This window comes from Triticum aestivum, chromosome 4D, assembly GCF_018294505.1.
Source record: "Triticum aestivum cultivar Chinese Spring chromosome 4D, IWGSC CS RefSeq v2.1, whole genome shotgun sequence".
NCBI classification, from domain to species: domain Eukaryota; kingdom Viridiplantae; phylum Streptophyta; class Magnoliopsida; order Poales; family Poaceae; genus Triticum; species Triticum aestivum.
The window spans coordinates 515,613,941-515,621,060 of record NC_057805.1 but is presented as its reverse complement, the minus strand read 5'-3'; the positions used below and the strand labels follow the sequence as shown (position 1 = coordinate 515,621,060).

General features: G+C 41.7%; 1 long non-coding RNA gene across 1 annotated transcript; it reads left to right on the top strand.

The window, feature by feature from the left end:
• The first annotated feature begins 923 nt into the window (after positions 1-923).
• LOC123100804 (uncharacterized) lies at positions 924-4,028 on the top strand. The gene is made up of 5 exons (XR_006448466.1): positions 924-1,673; positions 1,774-1,869; positions 2,596-2,715; positions 2,962-3,026; positions 3,662-4,028. It is a non-coding gene; the product is annotated as an uncharacterized lncRNA (long non-coding RNA).
• Positions 4,029-7,120: the final 3,092 nt, after the last annotated feature.

Genomic DNA, 7,120 nt, shown 5'->3' with positions numbered 1-7,120 from the left:
AAATTGTCTTCATGAATAGTGAAAACGCATTCTTGTTTGCTTTTCGCAGATGAAAATCACTAAACCGAAATTGTTTCAGAACGCGTTGAAAATTATTTTAGTGGGTACTGGAAATGTTCTGAGCCCACCTAAATATTTTCAATTCGAACGGACGCTGAAAAATGTCGTCATGAATAGTGAAAGTGCTTTTTGCTTGGCTTCTTGGAGAAGCCACCTTGAGGGCCTTTTTGGTATTTCCCCCCTTGGCTTCTTGGAGAAGCCACCCTTGGGCTTGGCCTATAAATAGGGGTGGAGGGGGCTGCCTAAAGGATCATCCCTTCTCACATACATGCCATTGCAATGATCTGGCTTCTTCTCTCCCTCCCAGCGAAATAGTTTCGTAGAGCCGAAAGGCTGTCTGGGTTCCGGCAGGAACTAGTTCTGGACGGCGAAGCCCTGCCGGATAGCTGACACCGTATGTGTGCAACTCTGTAGAGAGGTCGTAGTTTCGACCTTAGTGCCCTGAGGGGCTGTTCGAGAGTGCCTCCCGAAGGGCTGTCCAAGTGACGGTCCGAGTTCTGTGGGTCCTCCCGGAGGGCTGTCCGAGTGACCGTTCGAGTTTCGAAGGTCCTCCCAAAGGGCTGTCCGCGACACCATCCGGGGGACTGTTCGACCGCCTCCCGGAGGGCTGTCCGTATGGCGGATGAGGGTATTCATCCTCGCGGTTGGGAGGTTGTAAATCCTAGCTGCGGGGATCTGCACCGCCGATCGTCATCGACTCTACTTCCCGCTGCGCTACGAGTCGGTAATGAAAAAGATCAAACCTTGTATGCAGTCTCCATAGTGGTCCTGGGCTGGTGCGTAGGTCAGAAATTTTTTTGTTTTCTGCTACGTTACCCTACACCCGCTCCTCCTCCTCCTCCTCCTCCGCGCCTTCGCCTCGCTCCCCATCCCGGCCGCCGCGAGAGGCGGCCTCGACCCGTCTCCCTCAGGTTCTCTCCGCTCTCACACCCTCCGTGTCCGTCCTCTGGATTCCGTTTCCCGGGGCCTTGCGCTTAGCGACGCACGCCGCGCGTGCTGGACCGGCGACCGATATCGTACATGTGGCTAGCTCGATAGGACGCGGATCCGTTTGTTGGCTTGAATTCGTGGATTATGCCGCTGTTATTCACGGACTGGGACTGGTGTTAAGACAGACTGTCAGTGCACTGGCAGTGGCAGTGATGAAGAGCAAGAGCTCTCCGGATGAATGATTTGGAGTGACTCCTACACTAATTCGTAAACCTAGATTCCTGAAATGGCACATATCTTCTCTCTGTCTATCACCAAACTTGCTCTATCAGTCAAGACTATGCATCCATTTGCCACTTGCTGGCCACATGTTAATTCAGCTCCCGCAATTAATGTTACCAAATGAATATCTTCTCTGTTTCCCCAAACTCGCTTTATCAGTCACGGCCGCATATCGATCTGCCACTTTCCTGCCATAGATTAATTCAGCTCCCTGAAAAAATAAGAATAGAAAAAAAAATCATCATCGATTTGGTCGTCTATTCATTCTTCATAAACTTCACATGCAATTTCTAGCATATGGTGTTCACCCAAGTAATAATCTGCTATTGTTAACCAGGTATCATCGATGAAAAACATGGGTCGTTTTCGCGTACTCTTCTTCAGGATAAGCCTGAGATCACGTATGCTTCGTAATTAGAGCTTTCACTTTCTATTCATGTTCTTCTTGCGTGGGAATATTTGTTGAAACATGCCCCGCAATGGTTTTTCCAACAAATTTAGGGAAGAAATGATTCGTGGGTATATGAGCAATTCTGAACTTGAGACTGCTATACAAGACTTTGGGTGGCGCTGTGCTAATGTCTCTAGGATATACAGGTATATGATGTAATACTTTGCTCCCTATCAATGAGTACGCTCAGAGTTTCTCGAGCATTTTTTGGGATCGTCAATTTGTTTAGCCATGTCATATAGATATTGTTATGATTGGTTAATATCCAACTGTGGTAGGTAGACGATAGAAATAAAATGCATTACTGGTCTAAATGGGGTTCAGTAGTTCATAGTTACACTCATTGAGAGGTAATATAACTTAATATCAGTTTAATGTGTATGACTGTAACTTGCGGTGGAGGAGCAGAGGCGGCAGCCCGCGCGCAGGGGGGCTGCTCCGGCCAGCCCCTTCGACTTCTCCACCATGATGAACTTGCTGAATGTAACCAAGCGCTTATACTGAATTCTCTGAATGAAGAGTTTACAGTTTCATACTCTATTTTGTTCTGTTCATTTTCAAACGCGAGTTCTTGGAGGATTTTACTTATACTACAGGTTTGAATCGGTTGTTAATTTGGTTGGGTTTCACTAAAGATATTCGCGTCCATTTTAACATATTCGAACTTGCTCAATGTAACCAAGCTCTACTGAAGCATTTTACAGTTTCTGCAAAACTAGTAATACTCTGCTCTGTTCTCTCCATTGTCAAAGTTGAGCTCTTGGGAAGATTTATTTACACAAGCTCGAATTTCTTGTGAATTTGTTTTGATTTCATGGGAATTTCTGTGACAATTAACTTGAATCGTGGATTTTGTTGTGGCGTGGGCGCAGGACCCGAGCATCAAGGAGATGGCGGAGCAGATCGCCAAGGACCCGTCCTTCAGCGAGATGCCCCGTAAATCTACTGTATGATCAATCAAAACACGTTTTGTCCAAAGTCCAAACTTAATGGTAAACAAGAGGCTAATCTTGCTATTTTTGTTTGTTATGCGGTTTGCACTTTCTGTTTCCTTGAACAGTTTACAGTTCATCTAATTTACATTTTTATGTTAACTTTAGCAATTAATTTACCTCAAACAAGGTAATTAATATGATAATTATCCCCTGTGTATACCGCAAGTAAGTAACTTACTGTAATTATGTTAAGAAATTAGAATGTTTGTGACCGACTGTTTAATAAGATGCTCTTTTCACAAGGTGTGATATTGTGGCATATTTACCCTGGAGCTAGCATATATATGGAGCTGACTTTGTTCCTGGAGGTGAGCATATATTGTTGATCTTCTCATGTCAATTGCAGCAGTTACTTGATTCACAATTTATATAGTGTGGTATAGTGGTTATATTTGGAGGTTTATCCCTGTGAAATAATCACCGCAAGGTGAGTACTTTCCGCAGCTAATGTGTTATGCATAAGCTCAGTGTGTTTTCTCAATTAGCTACTGCTCAATTAAAATTGGTGACCTTCCATTGATGATAGGTTTAGAAATTATGCATTGAGTAACTGGACCTGACCTGGAGTACTTGGTTAATTCAGTGATCTTTTAACAAAATTTTAACTGAATTATTTTGGGCAATGGAGTACTGAATTTTAACTGAGTAACTTGCACTTGCATATGCACTAGACCACTTGTAAATTCTTTGGCTCCTCTTTAATCTGGTGCAATTACTTAACTGACCGTAATAGCCCTGACACTTGTAAGTAACCATATCATTCAAACATCCAATTAAATCTATTCTACTCCATTTCCTGAGATGAAATTGTGATGATGGGAGTGACATTAAACAGCTTGAACATCTAATTGTGCATGTACTCCATTGTTATATACTGATCCATCTTGTCTTTGCCCCATGTTAACATTCAAATTGTTAATTGCATTCAAAGTGTTAATTGCAGGAGCAGACACAGATGAGGAATCTGCTACCTCAAAGCAGTTGATCGACGCCGGGAGGGTGGGTACGTGATGTCGGAGGCTGCCGGGAGGGTGGTGACGAGCTACCGAAGAGATGAGTTCTGGCTCTCCTCGATGCCAGGACGAGGCGCTGTTGCCGATCGGACGTGGACTCGATTGATTTTGATTTGAAATATGACGGGTTGTAATGTAAAATGCACTTCAGTTCAAAATTTCCTCCCCTTGCGAGAGGTATTCTTGGACGCAGGGAGTAGAAGATTAGTTATAGGATTTTGTTTTATTTCTGTGCAATTTTCTTTTTATTGGATACTTATAAAGACATGGTAATATTCTTGCTATAATAAAAATGATGGTTCTATTTTATTTTTTGTTTTTAAATTATTTTTCCTTGTAGGTTGTTTTTTGTAAATTTGTATTTCTTTTGTTTTCCAAATATACTATTAGTGGCGCATTTCAGCCTTTATTGGTGGCGCACCTAGATTTTTAGCTAGTGGCGCACCTCTAAGGTTACTAGTGGCGCACTTGGCTTTATTACTAGTGGGGCACCTAAGGGTTAGTAATGGCGCACTATTAGGTGCACCATTACTGTCTGGGATAGTAATGGCGCACTAAATGTGCGCCATTACTAAAACTTACTAATGGTGTGCTAGTAATGGCGCACCTAATGTGCGCCATTAGTAGCCAAAATAGGTGCGCCATCAATAACCTGTTTTCTAGTAGTGCACCCTTCTTCTTCTTGCTTGGCCTCCCCAAGATCGGAGGAGGGTTTCCTCTCTGGTCCTTGCCCACCATGGCTCCCGGAGGGCAGGAGCACCTCCAAGATTGGATCTCTCTCTCTCTCTCTCTCTCTCTCTCTCTCTCTCTCTCTCTCTCTCTCTCTCTCTCCCTCTCTCTCTATTCTCTTTTGTTTTGCGCCTGTTTTCTGGCCCTTCACCGTTTCTTATATTTTCGGAGATCCATAACTTCGTTTGGGCAGAAATTTTGTGGTGATTTTTTATCCGGAAATTATCTTTCTTGTGGCGAAGGAAGGGACCCAACCTTATAGGATGTCCACAAGCCTACCCGGAGCGCCACGGGTTAGGGGGTGCGCCGTGTGAGCTTTTGGGCCCCTCAAGCATTATCTCGCGTTGATTCTTGCGCGAAAAAATCCCATATATTCCATAAAAAATCACCATAACATTTTATCGTGTTTGGACTTTGTTTGATATGGATTTTCTGTGAAAATACATAAACATGCAAAAAATAGGAACTACCACTGGGCACTGGATCAATATGTTAGTCCCAAAAATAACATAAATTGTTGCCAAAACTATGAAAGTTGTAAAATAATGGCATGAAACAATTAAAAAATATAGATACGACGGAGATGTATCAAACGCCAACCAAGATGTTGGATCTAACAAAAACAAGATCGTGTCCCTCCCACCGGGGGGGGGGGGGTGAGATCTTCCACACCTTCATGGCCCAAAGGCCATCAAAGGTGGGGTGGACCGGCGGTGCCGCTGGCAGGAGGAGGAAGAAGACTTTTCTTGAGGAGGAAAGAAATGATGGGAGTTGAGCGTTATGGCTACTGCATGACGTCATGTGGTATGAAATTTATAACTTTTTTGAAGGAATAATTTTTTTAAGAAAACAAAAGAACAAACGAAGATCAATGTCAATCATCTTCCAGCAACAAATGAAGGATTTATTTATTGATAGAGAAAGTTTTATGTTAATTCTTGCACAATATAATAACTATGTGGCTGAAAATGTGACAGAGGAAAAGTTGATGAGAGGGATATGCATGTTAGAAAAACATTGGTACTTATTAATTAAAGTCTGAACCAATAAATAAGGGTTCTGCAATCCACATATACTTCAGCACCCCTCTCGTGTGTGGCTCCATAAGGCCTAAAGAGGGATGGAAATTGAGCAAGCAAATTATTTTATATAAATTGCGAAAGCTAAGGCTTCAACCCGATACCTATTGGCTCTAATACTATATTAAGTTCCATGCACCTACCAGTATATTAAAAAGTACAAATTGATGGAGAAGGTTCGCCAATCCACTTATACTTTAACAATTGACAATTACCAAGAGTCTTTCCATTTCTTTAATGAACCGGGTCCTAAAGAGCGCTTGCACACAAACAACAAATACCTGGAACCCAACGCGTAAAGGGGTTGTCAATTCCTCAATTGTTATGAGCAAGATTAAATTGTATAGGTTTTGATAGATAAGTCTTACAAAAATACAAAATAAAAAAAATTGCAGCAAGGTATTTTTGAATTTAATATATGATAAAAAATAGAGGGCTGTAGTTTTCACTAGATGCCTCTCTCGAGAAAATAGCATACGGTGGGTTGCTACTTCTTGAGCTTGCGTTGGTTTTCCCTTGAAGAGGAAAGGGTGATGCATCAAAGTAGAGATAAGTATTTCCCTCAGTTGAGAACCAAGGTATCAATCCAGTACAAGAAACACACAAGTCACCAATGGTTGCACCTACACAAATAAACAAATACTTGCACCCAACATGATAAAGGGGTTGTCAATCCCTTCACGGTTACTTGCAAGGATGAGATCTGATAGTGATAGATATAAAAGATAAGTAAAAGTGCAAAATAAGATAAAAGTAAATAAATTTCAGCAAGGTATTTTTGTGTTTTTCATTTTATAGTTCTGGAAATATTATGATAAAAATAGACACAGGGGCCATAGTTTTCACTAGAGTCTTCTCTCTTCAAAGAAAGCATACGGTAGGAAAACAAATTACTATTGAACAATTGATAGAAAAGAGCATATTTATGACGATATCGAAGGCAATGATCGTGAATATAGGCATCACTTCCGTGACAAGTAGATCGACTCCTGCCTACATCTACTACTATTACTTCACACATCAACCGCTATCCAGCATGCATCTAGTGTATTAAGTTAACAAGAACGAAGTTACGCCTTAAGCAAGATGACATGATGTAGAGGGATAGATCCAATCAATATGAACAAGCCCCATCTTTTTAACCTTAATGGCAACAATACAAATACCTGTCATGTCCCTTTCTGTCAGTGGGAATAAGCACCACAAGATTGAACCCAATACAAAGCACCTCTCCCATTGCAAGAAAAATATATCTAGTTGGCCAAACCAAATCTATAGATAGGAGAGAAATACAAAGCTCTCTTAATCATGCATAAAATAGTTTAGAGACTCAAATAATATTCATAGATAATCTGATCATAAAACCACAATTCATCAGATCTCAACAAACGCACCGCAAAATAAGATTACATCAAATAGATATCCAAGAACATTGAGGAGAGCATTGTATTGAAGATCAAAGAGAGAGAATAAGCCATCTAGATACTAGCTATGGACCCATAGGTCTGTGGTAAACTGCTCACACATCATCGCAAGGGAAGCAAGGTTGATGTAGAAGCCATCCGTGGTCGAATCCCCCTT